This window comes from Moschus berezovskii, chromosome 21, assembly GCF_049115385.1.
Source record: "Moschus berezovskii isolate FMDL1 chromosome 21, NW_MosBer_1.0, whole genome shotgun sequence".
Taxonomy (NCBI): domain Eukaryota; kingdom Metazoa; phylum Chordata; class Mammalia; order Artiodactyla; family Moschidae; genus Moschus; species Moschus berezovskii.
Window position 1 is genome coordinate 65,318,623 of NC_142480.1, and position 23,213 is coordinate 65,341,835.

General features: G+C 40.0%; 1 protein-coding gene and 1 pseudogene across 1 annotated transcript in view; both read right to left on the bottom strand.

Moving 5' to 3' along the window:
- The window catches only part of GABRG3 (gamma-aminobutyric acid type A receptor subunit gamma3), an 876,540-nt gene that overhangs the window by 107,552 nt on the left and 745,775 nt on the right, over window positions 1-23,213 (bottom strand). The window lies entirely within an intron of this gene.
- LOC129550207 (ribonuclease P protein subunit p20-like) lies at window positions 14,800-15,217 on the bottom strand (annotated as a pseudogene).

The window sequence follows — 23,213 nt, forward strand, 5'->3', positions numbered from 1 at the left end:
CTGATGGTTGTCGTTTCATGTTGTTTATGGTTTCCTTTGTTCTTCAAAAGGCTTTAGCATTAAACAAGTCCCATGTGTTTTATTTTTGTTTTTACTTCCATTAAGCTAAGAGGTGTGTCAAAAAGATCTTGTGATTTATGTTGAAGAGTGTTCTGCCAGTGTTTTCCTCTAAGGGTTTTATATAGATGGGTCTTTGCCTCATGGAGTATAGAGTCCATGGAATTCTCCAGGTCAGAATACTGGAGTTGGTAGCCTTTCCCTTCTTCAGGGGATCTTCCCAACCCAAGGACTGAAGCCAGGTCTCCTGTATTGCAGGCATATTCTTTACCAAATGAGTCACAAGGAAAGCCCATAGATGGCCTTACATTTTTGTCTTTAATCTGTTTTGACTATTTTTGTGTATGGTGTTAGAAAAGTTCTAAAACCACTCTTTTATATGCAGCAGTCTACTTATGATGTCTTTTCATCATATAATTTTCTGTCTGAGTAATCTGTCCATTGATTAAGTGAAATGAGTGTCCCCCACTCTTATTGTGTTGCCATCAATTTCCCCTTTTGTGGCTGTTAGCATTTGTTTTATGTATTGAGGTGCTCCTTTGTTGCTTGCATAATATTTACAATTGTCATGTCTTGGATTGTTTTTCTTGGATTGATCTCTTGATCATTATATAGTGTCCATCCTTGTCTCTCTTAATGGTCTTTATTTTCAATTCTGTTTTATCTAATAAGAGTGTTGCTACCCCAGTTTTCTTTTGATTTCAGTTTGCATGGAGTATGGTCTTCTATCCCTCCACTTTCAGTCTCTCTGTCTCCCTGGGTCTGAAGTGGGTCTGTTAGAGGTCACATTCAGCCAGTCTTGGTCGTTTGGCTGGAGCATAATATCCATCTACATTTAAGAGGATTATAAATATGTATGTTTGTATTACCATTGTCTTAAATGTTTTTGTAAGTCTTTTTATTCTCTTGTTTTACCTGCCTAGAGAACTTCCTTTAGGATTTGTTGTATAGCTGGTTTGGTGGTGCTGAATTCCCATAAATTCTTTTGAAACATCTTTAAAGCTCTTGATTTCTCTGCTGAATCTGAGAGGGATCCTATCTTGGTAATCTTGGTTGTAGGCTTTTTCCTCATTTATTACTTTGAATATTTACCCTTCTTTTCTGACATGCAGAGTTTCTGCTAAAAGGTCAGCTGTCAGCCTTATGCAGATTCTCTTGTATGTTATTTGTTGCTTTTCCCTTGATGCTTTTAATAATTTTTTCTTTGTGTTTAATATTTCTCTTGGGTTTCTCCTGTATGAGATTTTGTACCTCCTGAATTTGGTTATTTTCTTTCCAATGCTAGGAAACTTTTCAACTATAATGTCTTCGAATATTTTCTCAGACTCTTCTCATTTTCTTCTTCTGGGATCCTTGTAATTCAAATGTTGATGCATTTGATATTGCCCCAGAGGTCTCTGAGACTGTCCCCAATTCTTTTCATTCATTTTTCTTTATTCTGCTCCTTAGCAGTTGTTTCCACCATTCTGTCTTCTAGCTCACTTAACTGTTCTTCTGCTCCAGTGTATTCTATTGATTTTTCCTAGAGTAGTTTCAATTTCAGCTATTGTGTGAATCATCACTGATTGCTTAAACTATAATTCTTCTAGACAAGTATTAAATTATTAAATATTTCTTCCATTTTTTCCATTCTATTTTCAAGATCCTTGATAATTTTTATTATCATTCCTCTGAACCATTTTCAGATATATTGCCTATTTACCCTTTATTTATTTGATCTTGTGGGTTTTTATCTTCCTTCTTCATCCTAATGGAGGCTTCCCTGGTGGCTCAGATTGTAAAGAATCTGCCTGCAATGCTGGAGACACTTTTTCAATCCCTGGGTTGAGAAGTTCCCCTGCAGAAAGGATGACAACTCACTCCAGTATTCTTGCCTGAAGAATGCCATGGACACAGGAGCCTGGAAGGCTATAGTCCATGGGATTGCAAAGAATTGGATGTGAATGAGCAACTAACACTTCGTGTCATCCTAATGATATTTCTCTTTTTATTTTGTCTAGCTTACTGTGTTTGAGGTCTCTCTTTTTCTCAGGCTGCAGAGTTGTTTATCTTGTTTCTGGTCTCTGCCCTCATTGAGTGAGGTTGGTCTAGTTTCTTGTGAAAGTTTCATGATGGGAGGGATTGGTTCCTGTGTTCTGGTGGGTGGACCTGAATTTTTTCCCACTGATGGGCAGGGACATGTCAGAGGTGTACTTTGGGGTATCTATAGGTTGCTGCTGCTAAGTCACTTCAGTCGTGTTTGACTCTGTGTGACCCCATAGCTGGAAGCCCACCAGGCTCCCCCGTCCCTGGGATTCTCCAGGCAAGAACACTGGAGTGGGTTGCCATTTCCTTCTCCAATGTGCGAAAGTGAAAAGTGAAAGTAAAGTCGCTCAGTCGTGTCTGACCCTTAGTGACCCCACGGACTGCAGCCTACCAGACTCCTCCATCCATGGGATTTTCCAGGCAAGAGTACTGGAGTGGTTTGCCATTGCCTTCTCTGATCTATGGCTAAGTATGACTTTATTAGGCTTGTTTGCTAATGGTAGGGTTTGTGTACCTGTCTTGCTTGTGCTTGGCATAGGAGTCTGGCACTGTGTGCTCCAGGAAGTTGGGTAGAGTCAAGACATTGATTTTGATGGTGTAATGGGAGCTGTCACCAATTAATATTCCCAGGGGCCAAGACTTATCTGACTGTCCACTATCCTGGACTTGTTCTCACCCTAGAGTTTCAAGCCTGACCTTTGGTCTGGGAATGAAGACACCACAAATCATTTATCAGAGCAATAAAGGGGAATTGTTTTAAAAAAGGAAAACAAAACAACAGAAGAAAAAATACTTAAAGAAGACAAATGATAAAAGTAAAATCAAACAAAGAGAAATAAGAAAAAAGGAATACACACACACAAGAAGTCAAAACAGAAGCAAAAAAAGTAAAGTACAAGACAGCAACCAAACAAACAAAAGAAACAAAAAAAGAAATCCACAAATTAAGAACAAAAAAAGAAGAATTAAACAGAAAAAAAAAAAACCTGAAGCAGAGTGCCAACTGAAAAATAAAGCAAAGAAAATGAAAACATGAAAATGGTAAGGAAAAAAAGAACAACAGAGAATCAAAGTTAAAACTATATTTAAAAGATCTATATACATTTTAGTCATAGTCAACAGAAGAATCCAAAATCCAGTTCTTGGGTGCAATCTCAAAAATGACAGAATGAGCTCTCTTTGTTTCCAAGGCAAACCATTCATTATCACAGTAATCCAAGTCTATGCCCCAATCAGTAAAGGTGAAGAAGCTGAAGTTGAACGGTTCTATGAAGACCTACAAGACCTTCTACAACTAACACCCAAAAAAGATGTCCTTTTCATCATAGGGGACTGGAATGCAAAAGTAGGAAATCAAGAGATACCTTGAATAACAGGCAAAATTGGCCTTGGAGTATAAAATGAAGCAGTGCAAAGGCTAACAGAGTTTTGCCAAGAGAATGCACTGGTGATAGCAAACACCCTATTCCAATGACACAAGAGAAGACTCTACATCTGGACATTACCAGATGTTCAATACCAAAATCAGATTGATCACATTCTTTGCAGTCAAAGATGGAGAAGCTCTGACACTCAGTTCAGTTCAGTCCTTCAGTCGTGTCCAACTCTTTGTGACCCCATGGACTGCAGCAAGCCAGTCTCCCTGTCCATAACCAACTCCCGGAGTTTACCCAAACCCATGCCCATCGAGTTGGTGATGTCATCCAACCATCTCATCCTCTGTCGTTCCCTTCTCCTCCTGCCTTTAATCTTTCCCAGAATCAGGGTCTTTCCCAGTGAGTCAGTTCTTTGCATCAGGTGGCCAAAGTACTGGAGTTTCAGCTTCAGCATCAGTCCTTCCAAAGAACACTCCTTTACAATGGAATGGCTGGATCTCCTTGCAGTCCAAGGGACTCTCAAAAGTATGACAGTGGTCAAAAACAAGAACAGAAGGTGACTGTGGCTCAGATCATGAACTCATGAACTTCTTGTTGCCAAATTCAGACTTAAATTGAATAAAGTAGGGAAAACCACCAGAATATTCAGGTATTACCTAAACCAAATCCCTTACATTTATAAAGTGGAAGTGACAAATACAGTCAAGGGATTAGATGTGATAGAGTGCCTGAAGAACTATGGACAGAGGTGAATGACATTGTACAGGAGGCAGTGGTCAAGACCATCCCCAAGAAAAAGAAATGCAAAAGTGCAAAATGGTTGTCTGAGAAGGCATTACAAATAGATGAGAAAAGAGAAGTGAAAGGCAAAGGAGAAAAGGAAAGACATACTCATTTGAATGCAGAGTTTCAAAGAATAGCAAGGAGTGATAAGGAAGCCTTCCTCAGTGATGAATGCAAAGAAATAGAGGGAAACAATAGAATGGGAAAGACTAGAGATCTCATAAAGAAAATTAGACACACCAAGGGAACATTTCACGCAAAGATAGGTACAATAAAGGATAGAAATGGTATGGAACTAACAGAAGTAGCAGATATTAAGAAGAGGTGACAAAAATACACAGAATAACTATACAAAAAAAAAAGATTTTCATGACTCAGATAACCACTCTGGTGTGATCATTCACCTAGAGCCAGACATCCTGGAATGTGATAGCAAGTGGGCCTTAGGAAGCATTATGACAAACGAAGCTAGTGGTGGTGATGGAATTCCAGTGGAGCTACTTCAAATCCTAAAAGATGATGCTGTGAAAGTGCTGCACTCAATATGCCAGCAAATTTGGAAAACTCAGCAGTGTCCACAGGACTGGAAAAGGTCAGTTTTCATTCCAATACCAAGGAAAGGCAAGGGCAAGGAATGTTCAAACTACTGCACAATTGCACTCATCACACATGCTAGAAAAGCAATGGTCAAAATTCTCCAAGCCAGGGTTCAACAGTACGTGCTCTGTGAACTTCCAGATGTCCAAGCTGGATTTAGAAAAGATAGAGGAGCCAAAGGTCAAATTGCCAACATCTGTTGGATCATCAATAAAAGCAAAAGAGTTCCAGAAAAACATCTATTTCTGTTTTATTGACTATGCCAAAGCCTTTGACTATGTGGGTCACAACAAATTGTGGAAAATTCTTCAAGAGATGAGAATACCAGACTGCCTTACCTCCCTCCTTAGAAGTCTGTATGCAGGTCAAGAAGCAACAGTTAGAACTGGACATGGAAGAACAGACTGGTTCCAAATTGGGAAAGGAGTACGTCAAGGTTGTGTATTGTCACCCTGCTTATTTAATCTATATGCAGAGTACATCCTGTGAAATTCTGGGCTAGATGAAGTGCAAGCTGGAATCAAGATTGCCAGAAGAAATACCAATAACCTCAGATATGCAGATGACACCACCCTTATAGCAGAAAGCGAAGAACTAAAGAGCCTCTTATTGAAAGTAAAAGAAGAGAATGAAAAAGTTGGGTTAAAACTCAACATTCAGAAAAGTAAGACCATGGCATCCAGTCCCATCACTTCATGACAAATAGATGGGGAAACAATGGAAATAGTGACAGACTTTATTTTGGGGGCTCCCAAATCACTGCAGATGGTGACTGCAGCCATGAAATTAAAAGACTCTTCCTCCTTGGAAGAAAAGTTATGACCAACCCAGGCAACATATTAAAAAGCCAAGACAATACTTTGCCAACAGATGTCCTTCTAGTCAAAGATATAGTTTCTCCACTGGTCATATATGGATGTGAGAGATGGACTATAAAAAAAGCTGAGCACCGAAGAATTGATGTTTTTGAACTGTGGTGGTGCTGGAGGAGACTTTTGAGAGTTCCTTGGACTGCAAGGAGATCAAACCAGTCAATCCTAAAGGAAATCAGTCCTGAATATTCATGGAAAGACTGATGCTGAAGCTGAAACCCCAATACTTTGGCCACCTGATGCAAAGTACTGACTCATTGGAAAAGACTCTGATGCTGGTAAAGACTGAAGGCAGGAGGAGAAGGGGACGACAGAGAATGAAATGGTTGGATGGCATCACCAACTCTATCAACATGAGGTTAAGCAAGCTCTGGAAGTTGGTGATGAATAGGGATGCCTGACGTGCTGCAGTCCACGGGGTTGCAAAGAGTCAGACATGACTGTGAGACTGAACTGAACTAATATATATTTTAAAAGCAAAGAAAAAAGTGAAAAAGGAATGAAAGAAAACAAAAAAAGCCCAGAACAACAGAAAACCAAGTAAAAGCAGAAGTATATGAAAAATAGGACCTGTGACTAAAAGTATCCCAAAAGGTTAAATAATAATAATAATAACAAAACAACAACCATAACAACAGAGAATAAAGAAATAAGAAAACCATAAAAGAAAACAGAACCAAAAATATAATGAATCATAGCATAAAACAATAATGAATGTTTTCCCAGGGTCTCAGCTCTCAGTGTCCTTGTTCCCACCATGAGCCACAGTCTACCTATGCCTGCTTGGAGGCCCTTTGATGGTGGGTGGGGGCTGGGATCTGGACCTGCTCTAGGCTCTGTGAGGGCATCTGGTCCTGCTCCCTCATTTCAGTTCAGTTCAGTTCAGTTCAGTCGCTCAGTCGTGTCCGACTCTCTGCGACCTCATGAATCACAGCACGCCAGGCCTCCCTGTCCATCACCAACTCCCGGAGTTCACTCAAACTCATGTCCACAGAGTCAGTGATGACATCCAGCCATCTCATTCTCTGTCGTCCCCTTCTTCTCCCACCCCCAACCTTTCCTAGCATCAGAGTTTTTTCCAGTGAGTCAACTCGTCGCATGAGGTGGCCAAAGTATTGCAGTTTCAGCTTTAGCATCAGTCCTTCCAATGAACACCCAGGATGGATCTCCTCTAGTATGGACTGGTTGGATCTCCTTGCAGTCCAAGGGACTCTCAAGAGTCTTCTCCAACACCACAGTTCAAAAGCATCAATTCTTCAGCGATCAGCTTTCTTCACAGTCCAACTCTCACATCCATACACGACCACAGGAAAAACCATAGCCTTGACTACACGGACCTTTGTTGGCAAAGTAATGTCTCTGCTTTTTAATATACTATCAAGGTTGGTCATAACTTTCCTTCCAAGGAGTAAGCGTCTTTTAATTTCATGGCTGCAGTCAGCATCTGCAGTGATTTTGGAGCCCAAAAAAATAAAGTCTGACACTGTTTCCACTGTTTTTCCATCTATTTCCCATGAAGTGATGGGACCAGATGCCATGATCTCTGTTTTCTGAATGTTGAGCTTCAAGCCAACCTTTTCGCTTTCCTCTTTCACTTTCATCAAGAGACTTTTGAGTTCTTCTTCTTACCCTCAATGTTCATAGGTATCAGAAGAAGAGCGTTTTCTTTTGTGGGGACATTCATTGTATTTTTTTGTTTGTTTTGGAACTTTGAGCAGTTTTTATCTTCTGTCAATCTGTCTAGGTTACAAAGCACTGACAACAGGTAAAGTCAGTACAGAATCATAGCCAGGCTGGAAGTGTGCATTTGTGTATCTAGCAATGTGTGCACATTAAAATGATAAAAAGCCAGTTACTTACATTTACAGTTATTATCTGTTTCACATGAAAACCAGTTCACCTCTGCATGTGGGCTACTCAGAAGAATCTGCTTCTGAGGCTGCCCTGGAGAACTTGGGTCTGCTCCAGTGGGGACAGGGTGTGGAGATGGCATAACTGCTTAAAGCTGGGGAACACCCGTGGGGCCAGGTGAGCAGGGAAGTCAATGGCCATGGATGCAAGAGATATTGCCCTACTGGGAGTCTTTTCTTGTCTCCAGTGGCGGGCACTCAATGTGCAGTGCTGACCAGTCCCTCTGATAGCAGCTGATGGCATGTGGGGAGAGAGGCTACAGGGTGGTTCCACTCCCTGCGTATGAGTTGACAGTAGTGCCCTGGTTCCATGGCAGTCTAGTTTTCCTCCAAAGGCATTCTATCTTGCGTATTTCCTCCCTCCTCTTCCCTCAGGCTGTCTTCCCACAGCCGGAAGCAGTGCTCATTTTGGGATTGCTTTCCAATTCATCGGCTCCATCTCCCAGGCCCATGCACAACAATGAGCATCCATCCCAGTCCAGGGTTATGTTGGGCGTATACATGGATTGTGTGGTTCTCACTTTATCCAGACTCACAGAGCAGCTGCTTCATTCTCCTTGGACAGCATCAAGTACTTCCCTTCTTCACCCCAGGGTGCAAATCAGGTGCTGCTTTCTCTCCTCCTTCCTACACAGTTACATGTGGATCTATATGGTCCTTTCTGGTGATCAGGTCTTCTGGTAGTGTTCAGCCAATGTTCTGGGAGTATTGTTGCAAGTAGAGATGTATTTCTGATGCAGCCATGGAGAGAGATGCACTCCACATCCACCTACTCCTCAACCTTCCTGGAACTCCTCTATCTTTTTTATTTGTAATTAAAATTCTTGAAGACGGTATGGTGGTGGTGGCGGTGTAGTTGCTAAGTTGTGTCCGACTCTTGCAATCCCATGGCCAGGCTTCTCTGTCCTTGGGATTCTCCAGGCAAGATACTGGAGTGGGTTGCCATTTCCTTCTCCAGGGGATCTTCCCAATCCAGGAATTGAACCTGGGTCTCCTGCATTGCAGACAGATTCTTTACCGACTGAGCTCCGAGGGAAGACAGTATGAAGACTGAGGTACAAGGGAAGTTATGAGGGAAGATGGTATGGAGATTCCTTAAAAAAGGAGAAATAAAGCCAACATATGACCCAGCAATCCCACTCCTAGGCATATACCCTGAGGAAACCAAAATTGAAAAAGACACATGTATCCCATTGTTCACTGCAGCACTATTTACAATAGCTAGAACGTGGAAGCAACAATAGCTAGAACGTGGAAGCTATATGTCCATCGACAGAGGAATGGATAAAGAAATTGTGGTACATATACACAGTAGAATATTACTCAGCCATAAAAATGAACACATTGAGTCAGTACTGGTGAGATGGATGAACCTAGAACCTATTGTACAGAGTGAAGTGAGTCAGAAAGAGAAAGATAAATACCGTATTCTGACACATATATATGGAATCTAGAAGAATGGTACTGAAGAACTTATTTACAGGGCAGCAATGGAGAAACAGACATAGAGAATAGACTTATGGACATGGGGCGAGGGGAGGAGAGGGTGAGGTGTGTGGAAAGGGTAACATGGAAACTTATGTTACCATATGTAAAATAGACAGCCAACGGCAATTTTCTATATGGCTCAGGAAACTCAAACACGATCTCTTTATCAACCTAAAAGGTTCAAAATGGGAGGGAGGTTCAAAAAGGAGGGGATATATGTATACCTATGGCTGATGCACTTTGAGGTTTGACAGAAAAGAGCAAAATTCTGTAAAGCAATTATCCTTCAATAAAAAATAAATTAAAAAAAGATAATAAATATGAGGTGTTTTAAGCAAAAAAATTTTTTTTCTTTATAAAGCATTTTTAAAATAATTTTTATATATTTTTTATAATAAAGGTAACACAATCCCAGGGACAGGGGAGCCTGGTGGGCTTCCGTCTGTGGGGTCGCACAGAGTCGGACACGACTGAAGTGACTTAGCAGCAGCAGCAGCAGCAACACAACACTGTAAATCAACTATACTTAAATTTACAAAAAGAATGCAGTAGGTAAAACTTTATTAGAAAAAATATTCAGCAGTTTATTGGGAGGTTAAGTCTCTTTTTTGTGTGTGTGTGTGTATTTTTTTATTTTATTTTTTGCATTTCTTTTTTTTTAATTGGAGGCTAATTACTTTACAATAGTATATTGGTTGGTTTTGCCATACACTGACATGAATCTGCCCCAGGTGTACATGTGTTCCCCTTCTTGAACCCCCCTCTTACCTCCCTCCTCCCCATATCCTCCCTCTTGGTCATCCCCATGCACCAGCCCCGAGCATCCTGTATCATGCGTTGAACCTGGACTGGTGATTCATTTCACATATGATAATATACATGGTTCAATGTCATTTTTTTTAATATTAAAAAAAATCTATTGGAATGTTCTTTTTTAAAGTTGTTTTCTGGTGACATTATCTATATTTTCATTTATTAATTTTTTCTCTTCTCTTAAAAATATTAGTTATTTCCATACTAAAGCCTTTGGTGGTTAACTCCAGTGTCTTAACGACCTGAGGAGCTGTTTCTATACCCTATTATTTTTCCTATGGGTTTTGCTTATTTGACAATGGCACACACTTCGTAATGGAAATAGTATTTTTTTTTATAATATTTCAAAGATAATTCATTCTTTTTCTTTTTGATCAACAAGTTTGGGGCTAATCACTTCAATATGATCATGGATTAGGGTAACTCAAGGCTGAGTTGTAATTTGACAAGTTTGTTTCTTGTCTATTTCACATTTGTTCTAGCGATAGCCCTTTAGGAATTCTATCTGAGACTTTGGGGTATTCACTATTCCCTTCTTCTGGTACCTCTAAATAATAATTTTTTTTCCCCAAACTGAAGGATGTTAAGGCTCTTTTCGGCTCCTCAAAGACTTTTTCCTTGTTTTCTTAAACCCCTTTTCAGTATCAAGATTAAAAAATTGATTGTACTGTAGAGTTGATTTCCCTTTACTTCCTCTGACCATCAGTTCAGTTCAGCTGCTCAGTTGTGTCTGACTCTGTGACCCAAAGAACTGGAGCACACCAGTATTCCTCGGCTATCACAAAATCCTGGAGCTTGTTCAAACTCATGTCCATAGAGGCGGTGAGGCTATCCAACCATCTCATCCTCCGTTGTCCCCTTCACCTCCTGCTTTCAATCTATTCCAGCATCAGGGTCTTTTCTAATGAGTCAGTTCTTCACATCAGGTGGCCAAAGTATTGGAACTCCAGCTTCAGAATCAGTCCTTCCAATGAATATTCAGGACTGATTTCCTTTAGGATTGATTGGTTTGATCTCCTTGCAATCCAAGGAACTCTCAAAAGTCTCCTCCAGCACCACCACAGTTCAAAAGCATCAATTCTTCTGTGTTCAGCTTTCTTTATAGTCCAACTGTCACATCCGTAATTGACTACTGGAAAAACCATAGCTTTGACTAGATGGACCTTTGTTGGCAAAGAAATGTCTCAGCTTTTTGATATGCTGTTTAGGTTGGTCATAGTGTTTCTTCCAAGGAGCAAGCGTCTTTTAATTTCATGGCTGCAGTCACCATCTGCAATGATTTTGGAGCCCCCAAAATAAAGTCTGTCACTATTTACATTGCTTCCCAAACTATTTGTATGAAGTTATGGGACCAGATGCTATGATCTTAGTTTTCTGAATGTTGAGCTTTAAGCCAACTTTTTCACTCTCCTCCTTCACTTTCATCAAGAGATTCTTTAGTTCTTTGCCTTCTGCCATAAGGGTGGTGTCACCTTCATATCTGAGATTATAGATATTTTTTCCAGAAATCTTGATTCCAGCTAGTGCTTCATCTAGCCTGGCATTTTGCAGTACTCTGCATATAAATTAAATAAACAGGGTAACAATATACAGCCTTGGTGTACTCCTTTCTCAATTTGCAACCAGTCTGTTTTTCCATATCCGGTTCTAACTGTTGCTTCTTGACCTGCAAACAGATCTCCTAGAATGCAGGTAAGGTGGTCTGGTATTCCCACCTCTTTCAGAATTTTCCATAGTTTGTTGTGATCCACACAGTGAAAGGCTTTGGCATAGTCAGTAAAGCAGAAGCAGATGTTTTCTGGAACTCTCTTGCTTTTTTGATGATCCAACGGATGTTGGCAATTTGATCTCTGATTCCTCTGCCTTTTCTAAATCCAGCTTGAACATCTGGAAGTTCTCAGGTCATGTACTGTTGAAGCCTGGCTTGGAGAATTTTGAGCACTACTTTTCTAGCATATGAGATGAGTGCAGTTGTGAAGTAGTTTGAACATTCTTTGCCATTGCCTTTCTTTCAGGTTGTAATGAAAACTGACCTTTTGCAGTCCTGTGGCCACTGCTGAATTTTCTGAATTTGCTGGCATAGTGAGTGCAGCACTTTCACAGCATCATATAGCTCAACCGGAATTCCATCATCTCCAGTAATTTCTTTCATAGTGATGCTTCCTAAGGCCCACTTGACTTCACATTCCAGGATGTCTGGCTCTAGGTTGGTGATCACACCATCGTGGTTATCTGGGTCATGAAGATCTTTTATGTATAGCTTTTCTGTGTATTCTTGGCACTTCTTCTTAGTATCTTCTGCTTCTTTTAGGTCCATACCACTTCTTTCCTTTATTTTGCCCATCTTTGCATGAAATGTTCCTTTGGTATCTCTAATTTTCTTTATGAGATCTCTAGTCTTTCCCATTCTATTTTTTCCCCTCTATTTCTTTGCATTATCGTTGAGGAAGGCTTCCTTATCTCTCCTTGTTATTCTTTGAAACTCTGCATTCAGATGGGTATATTTTTCCTTTTCTCCTTTGCCTTTCACTTCTCTTCTTTTCTTGGCTATTTGTAAGTCCTCCTCAGACAACCATTTTGCCCTTTTGCATTTCTTTTTCTTGGGGATGGTCTTGATCCCTGTCTCCTGTACAATGTCACTCACCTCTGTCCATAGTTCTTCAGGCACTCTGTCTATCACATCTAAACCCTTGACTCTATTTGTCACTTCCACTGTATAATCATAAGGGATTTGATTTAGGTCTACCTGAATGGTCTACTGGTTTTTCCTACTTTGTTCAATTTAAGTCTGAATTTGGCAATAAGGAGTTCATGATCTGAGCCACAGTCAGCTCCTGGTCTTGTTTTTGCTGACTATATAGAGTGTCTCCATCTTTGGCTGCAAATGATAATAATCAATCTGATTTTGATATTGACCATCTGGTGATGTCCATGTGTAGAGTCTTCTCTTGTGTTGTTGGAAGAGGGTATTTACTATGACCAGTGCATTCTCTTGGCAAAACTCTGTTAGCTTTTGCCTTGCTTCATTTTGTATTCCAAGACCAAATTTGCCTGTTACTCCAGGTATCTCTTGACTTCCTACTTTTGCATTCCAGTCTCCTATAATGAAAAGGTCATCTTTTTTGGGTGTTAGTTGTAGAAAGTCTTGTAGGTCTTCATAGAACCGTTCAACTTCAGCTTCTTCACCTTTACTGATTGGGCCATAGACTTGGATTACTGTGTTACTGAATGGTTTGCCTTAGAAATGAACAGAGATCATTTGCTCCCAAGCACTGCATTTTGGCCTTTTGTTGACTATAATGGCTATTCCATTTCTTCTAAAGAATTCTTGCCGACAGTAGTAGATATAATGTTCATCTGAATTAAATTCATGCATCCCAGTCCTCTTTAGTTCAGTGATTGCTAAAATGTTGATATTCACTCTTGCCATCTTCTGTTTGACCTCTTCCAATATACTTTGATTCACAGACCTAACATTCCAGGTTCCTATGCAGTGTTGTTCTTTACATCACCAGACTTTACTTCAATCCTGTCACATCCAGAACTGGGCGTTGTTTTTGCTTTGGTTCCATCTCATCATTCTTTCTGCAGTTATTTCTCCACTGTTCTCCAGTAGCATATTTGGCACCTACCGACCTGGGGAGTTCATCTATCAATGTCATATCTTCTTGCCTTTTCATACTATTCGTGTGGTTTTCAAGGCAAGAATGTTGAAGTGGTTTGCCATTCCCTTCTCCAGTGGACCACATTTTGTCAGCCTTACATATTTCAAAAACATTTTTTTAAAAAACATTCTTTTTTGAAAGAATGGAGAAAATAAATTGTAATTATATCTTTAATCTCCCTGTAATTAGCAAAATAACTGATGTATCACTTCCCAAAGTTACTTTGCCATTTCTGTGGAATATTAAATGTCAAAGATTAGAAACCACCCCATTAATTTACCACTTTCCTTGGCACCAGCTGCTGCCGATGGATGAGAAAAATGAGGTTTAGAGACATTCATCAACTTGTGCAAGGTCACAAAAATACCAAGTGCACAGATGGGAATCAAACCTAAGTCTGTTTCAAACCCATGCTCTCTCCTTCATAAATGTACAAATACCTTGTAACATAATTACAATAGTGAATTCAAACCCTGGCCCCCAACTGAAATTTATTTTCCCTGCTGTAGGCTCTCCCATCCCCTTTCACTCACAGCACTTGTCATAATACATCATTTCATATTTTTTGGGGGTAATAATGCTGGGAAAGGTTGGGGGCGGGAGGAGAAGGGGACGACGGAGAATGAGATGGCTGGATGGCATCACCGACTCTGTGGACATGAGTTTGAGTGAACTCCGGGAGTTGGTGATGGACAGGGAGGCCTGGCGTGCTGTGATTCATGGGGTCGCGGAGAGTCGGACACGACTGAGCGACTGAACTGAACTGAACTGAATCTGTTTAATGTCTAACATCCCTCCTCCTCCCTAATTTGACCGCAAGGACTATGTCCACTATAGGCAGGGATTCTATCTGTTTTTCCATCTCTGTACATTCAACACCCAGCACAGTTAACATAACAATAGAGACTATGGGTTCTGACAGCAGACAGAAACAAGTGTATTCCTGGTTCTTTTTTTTTTTTTGCAGTGAGGTGGCCAGGCACCAACATAACTTGAAACTTTTTATTGTATAGGACAATGGTTACAGAACACAGAGATTCAGGAAGACCCACTGCTTGGACCCAACAAAAGACACTATTTTAGAGTTCTCTGGGCTGTGAGGGGACAGACTTTTTCTGGTAGAGGGTCCATGACAGTAATCAGTACAAGAAGAGCCACATATGAACCTAGTTTTTGGTGGGTGAGTGGTTAAGGTGGGCCAGCCTCATTTCAATTACTTGAGTGTGACCCTGAAGACACGGATGTGGATTCCTGAGTTTGCGGATCTGGGTCAGTGGCTCTCCTGTATCAGTCCCTAGTTCCTGCTAACCCACAACAAGCTCCACGGTGGAGGTACTGGCTGCCATGTACACAGACCTGAAGCTGCCAGCCTGCAGCCGTAGGGCAATGTGGATGGCACAGTGGATAGGCAGGCCCAAGTGGTGGATGTAGATCTCAGTGCAGGCATTCTGCCACTTGGCCCCTCCACCTAGCAGTTTCTGCCAGCAGGCCAGCTGGACCATAAAGCCAGTCTTCTTGTAGATATGTTTCTGGGCTTCCAGGTCTGCCATGGGGAAGCTGCTTCACAGGGTGTATTCCACTGGGTCGGGCTCAGCCTCGACCACACCAACTGGCTCTCAGTTTTCACTCATGCTGTGTGCCTCTCTCCAGTCCACAAGGCCCTCCATGCGCTCCTGGCCCAATCCTCTGCCAGGCCATTCAAGCAACCAGCTGGAATACAAGATGCTGCCCACAACCCCCAGTCTAAGAAAGGAAGACAAGGAACAGGGTCCACCACAGGAATGACAGAATGCTAGCAATCCTAGCTTTTAAGAACTAAGTTATTTTTCTCAGGTTCAATTTCCCTATCTAAAAAGATAGTATTACCTAACCCACTGGACTAAATTTATGGGAAAAATGATTTAATACAAACGAATTCCATAGCATGATGCCTTACAGTTAGCCAAAATTTAACCATGACTTATGAACAAAAATGCTAGCTCATTATTATTCTCATAATTATAACATTGAATAAATATTTGTTGCATGGATGAATCTAAGTTCATTCAATTCGAAGTGTGTGTGTGTGCTCAGTCACTCAGTCGTGTCCAACTCTTTGCAACCCTATAGGCTGTAGCCCAGCAGGCTCCTCTGTCCATGGAATTTTCCAGGCAAGAATACTGGAGTGTGTTGCCATTTTCTCCTCCAGGGGATCTTCCTGACTCAGGGATTGAAGCCACATCTCTGTGGCCTCCTGCTCTGGCAGGTGGTCTTTTACCACTGAATCACTTGAACATTGTCAGGTTCTTCTTTAATTTCAACCATAAGGGCTTGCTGTGGTGCCACTGCTTTGTCACATCACCATCCAAAGGTTCTTTCATTTTAATTTTTTATGTAAAGGGATTCCTCAGTCTAACTGTCTGACCATAGGGCTGCTAATTATTGAATCTTATCGATACTCCAACACAAGGAGTTAGTTGTTCATAGCACTTCCCACCTCCTCCCCCAGGCTTTACCTATATTGTTTGATTCATATTCTATTTCTAGATGCTCAGCAAATGTTCCAAAAGATAAAACCATAATAAAATGTGGGTTCACCTCTCTGTGTGGTGTCCACTTCTCCAGGACTTTGTCCCCTCGGGTTATGGTTGTTTCAACACCTGTCTTAAAACAGATTTTAATATTACCCTATCGATTTTTTCATTTTAACTCAGTGAGAGATCTGGTGTGCTGCAAGCCACTCAATAACCATTGGAAGCAGAACTTCACTTTTATAATGCACCGTTTTTTAAAAACTAACTTTCAATTTAGAACAGTATTAGATTTATAAAAAAACTGTGAAGATGTTTCATAAGTTCCTATGTTCCCTACATCTAGTTTCCATTATTAACATATTACATTAATTTTGTCCATTTGTTACAGTTGGTGAGCCGATACTGAAATAAAGACCATATTTTATTCAGATTTCCACAGTTTTTTCATAATATCCTTTTCTGTTTCAGGATCCCAATCAGGACACTACATTGGCTTTTAATGGTTCTGACAGTTTCTAAAGCTTCCCTTATTTGTGATGACCTAGACAGTTTCAAGAAGTATTGGTAAGTTATGTAGACTAGTCTTTGATTGTGAATGACTGATGTTTCCTTATTTATTAGTCTGAGGATATCTGATTTGGGGAGGAAGACATCAGAGGTGCAATGCCATTTTCATCACATTATATCAAGAATATGTATCACCAGCATTATAAGGCTGTTAATGTTTATCTCCATCTCCTGGTTGAAGATTTATTTGTCAGATGTCTGTTCTGTAAAATTACCCTCTGTCTTCCTTTTCACTATGTATTCATTGGAAATAAGTCGTTAAAAGTAGTCCACACTTGAGGAGTAGAAGATTAATGCCTGGGCATTAATATCTGCATAAATTAGTTGGAATTCTTATGCACAGAAAATTTGTCCTTTCTCCTATTTATTTATTTAATCACATTTGTATCAGTGGGGATGCATGGATATGTATTTTATGTGGGTTATAATAACATACTTTATTTTATTGCTCAAAATTTTCATTGATAATTTCATTTCATTGATAACTGCAATGTCTTTTGGTTGGCTCATATGTCCCTTTGACATACCACCATCATTTTGCTTGTATGTGTGTGTTAGCATTTTCTTTCTTCCTCGTACTACAAGATGCTACAGACTTATCTACATTTCTTGCCCCAGTACTACAAATAGCTATTTATTCAATGATTTCTGGTTCTTTTTATTGGAGAATGGTATTGAAAACCAATATTTGAATCATTGATGCTGGGGTATCTGCTTTTAGGAATTCTCAGCTGACTGAGCAAGGAAATAGATGTATATATACTAACTTGTGCATATACACATATCTATAAATATTTGGTATATTTTAAATAAGTAAAACTTATCAAAAACCCAGATCAGATGTCTTACCACTGATATATTTTGAATAATACCAAAATATACTTATCTTGAATTCCCTACAGGTTTATACTCAGTGAAGGTATTGATATACACATTTAAAGTGGTCAGAATAATAGTCTGTGAGGTATTTCTTGTTACACTTTGTGGATTTGATAGGTAGGTGGATAGATAGATGATAAAAAGGTGGAAATATTTAACATTTCCTTTTTCCAATATGCAAGATGGCTTTTGGCTATTACAAAGGAAAGGCCTTCTGTAATCATCTTTGGGGGAATAGTTGAGGAAGGCAGGAAGACTATACAAAGACTGTCCAAGAGCTTCAGTGACCTAAACGATCATAAGATTGTTGAGACAGTCAGAAGTCATAACAGAATAAGTCTTCATTTGCTGTGATCCTACAGGAATATGATTTTTATTCCATACACTAGCTACAGTCTGGTCTGCCTCACCCAGGATGCCAAAATTTGGTATCATCAGAATCACCTGGAGGGGCTGTGAAGTCCAAAATCTTTGGTGCCTCCCTAAGAGATTCTGATCCAAAAGGTTTGAGATGAGGTCCAGGAGTTTTAATTTCTTACTAGCTCCCAAGTGATACCAAAGCTACCAGTCAGCAGGCCACCCACATGCTCAAAAGCACTGGCCTGTACCTGTATTGTTCACAGTAAATGCAAGAGGTCTTCTTGGGAGAGGACTTTGATCTTGAATGCCACTAGAGAATCCAAGCATGAAGACTGTATCCAGGATAAAGAGAAAGTCTTACTTCGAAATGCTACTGAAACACTAACCCTCATGGTGTGTGGTATTTTCTAGGTTACTGTTATGGGTTGAAATGCATGGGGTCGAGGAGGCTCTACCGGGTACCAGCTGAGGCTAGTATCTTCTCAGAGCTTTTGTTTGTCTCAGGCCCCAAAATTTGAGCCTGGAGTTAGCAGTGATAGCCAAATTCATGATCCTCTTGAATATATCTGTTAAGGATGTATAAGGCCAACCAGATATCAAGATTTCAGCCTCACCAACTGGTCCCACTGATTAATGTGAAGCAGGATCTGCAGCACATATTCTGCCTGTGCCGGGTGTGTTTTTGCCAGTATGAAAGATCACTTCCATCCACCAGGGCCTGAGGCTCCTCAGATAACTCGAAATGAAACAAGTAGGGCTGCTTGATGAGGTCATGGAGCACCTGGAAGACTGTCCCTTCTTGCTGCCCCAGCTGAACAAGTAGGGGAAACTGCTAGACTACCTTTGGCCTCCCAGGTAGTCAAGGTTCAGTTGCAATCATAAGGCTACTCTTGGTTTTTTAAAGTTTTATTTTTTAAAATATTGGAGTTTTAACACCCAGTACTTCAGAGTGTCACCTTAATTGGAAATGCAGTCATTGCAGATGTAATTAGTGAAGTCAAACTAGGGTAGGGTGAGTCCTAATCCAATATGACTGGTGTCTTTATACAAAAGGTGGAATTTGGACACTGACACGGACACAGAATGAATGCCATCTGTAAGCCAAGAAGAGAGGTCAGATATTTGCTTCAAGGTGCTCAACCTGGTGGCACTTGAATTTGGGCTGCCAGCCTTCAAAACTGAGAATAAATTTTTGTTGTTTAGCCATCTGGTTTGTGGCACTGTTAGGGCAGCCCCAGGAAACTCATGCAGTCACTCATGCTCTTAAACAGTATTTATGAATTTTAAATATATAAACATTCATTATATTATATAAAAGTCTGAGAGTGATATAAATAATACTTTTTCCATATTTCCCAACAGACAAAAGTAGGACCAATTAAATAAAAGCAGTTTCCCAGGGTCACACCCAAAGGAGGTAAGGGTTAGAGTGATGAAAATTCTTACACAGACTCTGTGATGACAATGTGAGGCAGAAATGAAAACAGTCCATCCCAAAGTACCTGGTGTTGGCAACATATCTAGAGACTAGACACCTGGCCTCATGCTTCTGAAGTTTTTCAGTGCTTTTCCATTTCACAAATAGGTTCCATAGTAGATTTATATTTGTTTAAAAACATGAAATGATAATATCTACCCTCTTTAAATAATAATATCTACCCCCTTTAAAAAACTTGTAATAATAATATCTCACAATGATTTGTGAGAGCCAGCAAGAAAGATAATACATCAATTGTTTTAATATCCTTGGGAAAAAAGGAGTACATATTATTGGCATCATTAGATTGAGTTATGGAGAACTCACATTCCAGCACCCCACTCCAGTTCTCTTGCCTGGAAAATCCCATGGACGGAGGAGCCTGGTAGGCTGCAGTCCATGGGGTCGTGAAGAGTCGGACATGACTGAGTGACTTCTCTTTCACTCTTCACTTTCATGCATTGGAGAAGGAAATGGCAACCCACTCCAGTGTTCTTCCCTGGAGAATCCCAGGAATGGGGGAGCCTGGTGGGCTGCCGTCTACGGGGTCGCACAGAGTGGGACACGAATGAAGTGATTTAGCAGCAGCAGCAGATTGAGTTAGGGACTTGAAAACAAGGAATAACACTTGTTTATACAAAGAAAGTTATTTAACAAGGATCCTCTTAAATGCCATCAGAACACTGTGGGTGACCTTTCACATTATGGAATGCCATAAAGCACAGTTGTGGTTTATGAATACTTATTAAATAGTCTTAAATGTTGACACCTAATTCATGCTGGATATGACCAAAAAAACCCACATATAGAACAACATATAGACATGTGTGTAGGCATGTCATGATTTTGAGCTCTTTGTGGGCTCTAGTCCCACTCTACCATCTCACTCTATCTTGAGTCCACAGCAATGGACTCAATTCCTATATATTAGAAATAATCTCATTCATTCCTGATGCACCTTCCTGAAAGCCTTAATTGTCACCAGAGGCTAAGTTTTCTCTGCAAAATTGGTTTTGGCTAAATGAATAAATCAAAGGCGGTAATAAAAATGCTTTGTTTACTTAAAAAGAATTATGAAGAAGCTAACTTTGAGTTTCTACAGAAAGAAGAATATGATAACTTGGAATTCCCTAAGTGGGCTATCAGATTCAGTCAGTCAGTTCAGTTCAATCGCTCAGTTGCGTCCGACTCTTTGTGACTCCATGAATCACAGCACGCCAGGCCTCCCTGTCCATCACCAACTCCCGGAGATCACTCAAACTCATGTCCACAGAGTCGGTGATGTCGACCTTCTTGCTGGGGGTCTGTGTTCTCGTTCCTTTTACAAAAGAGATAGGGGGAAGGTGAAGAGGCAAAATAAAGAGGTCATCAGTTCAGTTCAGTTCAGTCGCTCAGTCGTGTCCGACTCTTTGCGACCCCATGAATCACAGCACACCAGGCCTCCCTGTCCATCACCAACTCCCGGAGTACACTCAGACTCATGTCCACAGAGTCGGTGATGCCATCCAGCCATCTCATTCTCCGTTGTCCCCTTCTCCTCCCACCCCCAACCTTTCTCAGCATCAGAGTCTTTTCCAGTGAGTCAACTCGTCGCATGAGGTGGCCAAAGTATTGCAGTTTCAGCTTTAGCATCAGTCCTTCCAATGAACACCCAGGATCGATCTCCTTTAGAATGGACTGGTTGGATCTCCTTGCAGTACAAGGGACTCTCAAGAGTCTTCTCCAGCACCACAGTTCAAAAGCATCAATTCTTCGGCGATCAGCTTTCTTCACAGTCCAACTCTCGCATCCATACACGACCACGGGAAAAACCATAGCCTTGACTAGACGAACCTTTGTTGGCAAAGTAATGTCTATGCTTTTTAATATGCTATCTAGGTTGGTCATAACTTTCCTTCCAAGGAGTAAGCATCTTTTAATTTCCTGGCTGCAATCTGCATCTGCAGTGATTTTGGAGCCCAAAAAAATAAAGTCTGACACTGTTTCCACTGTTAGATCTCGCAAAACTGAAATGATATTTGTGAGGTCACTCTAAAGATTTTACATAGATGGAGGCTAAGAATGATGTGAGGAAACATATTGAACAATATGTAACACATTTGAATTATATTGATCTTAAAGACCATAAAAGTCAAATATTTTTTTTCAGTGGATGAACTCCTGTTAGAATAGGGACTTGTTTTGTTTTCATACTTACAGATATTAAAACATAAAAAGTGATCACCAAATAAAGAAATCTCGAAAAAAGTTTATTTTTACGTTATTTATTTTGTAGAAATTCATTCTACTAATAAAACCATTCCTTGATTAACATAATCCAGATTATGTCAATAATCAACAACTACCTGCTTGTGAGAATTATGTTGTAGTTAATGCCCATCAATAGCTGACAGTGAATATAAAGAGTATTAATTCGTAAGCATATGTATTGGACTTTTTAATCATCCAAAAGGATGTTTTCTTTACAAATGCAGTAATGCAAAGATTGACTATGGTTGTAAAGCTTTTAAAAATTGTTGTTGTTGTTCAGTCACTAAGTCATGTCCAGCTCTTCACGACCCTATAGACTGCAGCATTCCAGGCCTCCCTGTCCTTCACTGTACCCTGGAGTTTGCTCACATTCATGTCTATTGTGTCAATGATACCATCCCACCGTCTCACCATCGCACCATGTCACCCCCTTCTCTTCCTGCCCTCAATCCTTCCCAGCATCAGGGCCTTCTCCAATGAGTCAGATCTTCGTATCAGGTGGCTTCTTCAGCATCAGTCCTTCCAATGAATATCCAGGGTGATCTTCTTCAGGATTGACTGGCTTGCTCTCCTTGCATCCCAAGGGATTTTCAAGACTCTTCCAGCACCACAGTTCAAAAGCATCAATTCTTTGGTGCTCGACCTTCTTTATGGTCCAAATCTCACATACATACATGACTATTGGAAAAAACATATCTTTGATTACATGGACTTTTGTTGTCAAAGTGATTTATCTGCCTTTTAATATGTTGTTTAGGTTTATCATGGCTTTTGTTCCAAGTAAGAATAGTCTGTTACTTTTTAATTTTCTATGGGTCATAGCATTGATAAAAATAAATCAACTCATTTGAAAAAAAAATATTTTCCATAATAAAATGTATTATGAGAAATAAATCTGAAAAATTCTCTGTGGCAGAATGAAATTCTTTTCCTCTATCAGGATACATGTGGGATTTATGTGTAAATATTCTACTTAAGTCAAATATAGACTTAACTATTGATTAGTATGCTAATTTTTTTTTAAAATTATTTTATTTTATTTTTTTTTGTGACTTTCTCAAAATTTATTTATTTATTTATTTATTTTTATAACTTTTTTTTCTTTACAGTTAAAAGTATTTTTATTAAAAAAGCACAAATGCAAAGAAATGAACAGAGGAAAATTTATGTGTCGAACCTGGACTGGTCACTTATGATAATATACATGCTACAATTCCATTCTCCCCAATCATTCCACCTTCACCCTCTCCCACAGAGTCCCAAAGACTGTTCTAAATGCCTATGTCTCTTTTGCAGTCTCTTATACAGGGTTCAGGTTACCATTTTTCTAAATTCCATATATATGCGTTAATATACAGTATTGATGTTCTTCTTTCTGGCTTACTTCACTCTGTATAATTGGCTCCAATTTCATCCACCTCATTAAAACTGATTCAAATGCATTCTTTTTGATGGCTGAGAAATACTCCATTGTGTATATGTACCAAAGCTTTCTTATCCATTCGTCTGCAGATGGACATCTAGGTTGCTTCCATGTCCTGGCTATTATAAACAGTGCTGCAATGAACATTGGAGTACATG